Genomic DNA, 663 nt, shown 5'->3' on the forward strand with positions numbered 1-663 from the left:
GAGTTATGTATGTTACTGTATTTGATTCTAAACAAAACTCCTTATGTAACATATGCTATTACTATACTAGTTTTAGGGAAAGGTAAACTGAGGCTGAGAACAATTAACTCACTTTCCATAAGATAGCACACACCTAAATCAGTGTGATGCTGAAATACATTCTGCTGCTATGTTCCTAGCAGTATATTTCCATTTTAGTTTTGAGAAAGCATTACAAGAGAGAATTACCATTAAGAGTACTTGGCAGTGCTCTCTTTGGCAGCACATATACTAAAATTGGAACGATACAGAGAAGATTAGTATGGTCCCTGCGCCAGGATGACATGCAAATTCGTGAAGTGTTCCATATTTTTTAAGCAACTAATTGTCTATTATGTTTCAAGAAAGATGGGGAAAAAATAAAAAGTACTTGGCACTATCTCTAGCCTAGAAAAAGTGATTTAGGGTAATGTATGTTTGAAAAAGGAATAAAAAAAAACATTGATTACAATTTGCATCAAGCATCAAAAACATTGCAAAGTAGCTGACAGAACAGTCCCACAGGAAAATGCAAAGGGAAGGAGAAAGAAGATGGACAGTCAGACAGAGAAAGAAAAGAAAAATCTGGAGAAAATAGAAAGCTAAAAGTCAGCAAGCAGAGACTAAAGCATCTAAGGAAGAACA

The 663-nt window shown here is 34.8% G+C and overlaps 1 non-coding gene across 1 annotated transcript; it reads left to right on the top strand.

The window, feature by feature from the left end:
• The first annotated feature begins 246 nt into the window (after positions 1–246).
• Positions 247–353, top strand: LOC120583561 (U6 spliceosomal RNA). The gene has a single exon (XR_005647802.1). It is a non-coding gene; the product is annotated as a U6 spliceosomal RNA (small nuclear RNA).
• The last annotated feature ends 310 nt before the right edge of the window (positions 354–663 follow it).

Source organism: Pteropus medius, unplaced genomic scaffold (assembly GCF_902729225.1).
Source record: "Pteropus medius unplaced genomic scaffold, Ma_sr-lr_union100, whole genome shotgun sequence".
Classification (NCBI taxonomy): Eukaryota; Metazoa; Chordata; class Mammalia; order Chiroptera; family Pteropodidae; genus Pteropus; species Pteropus medius.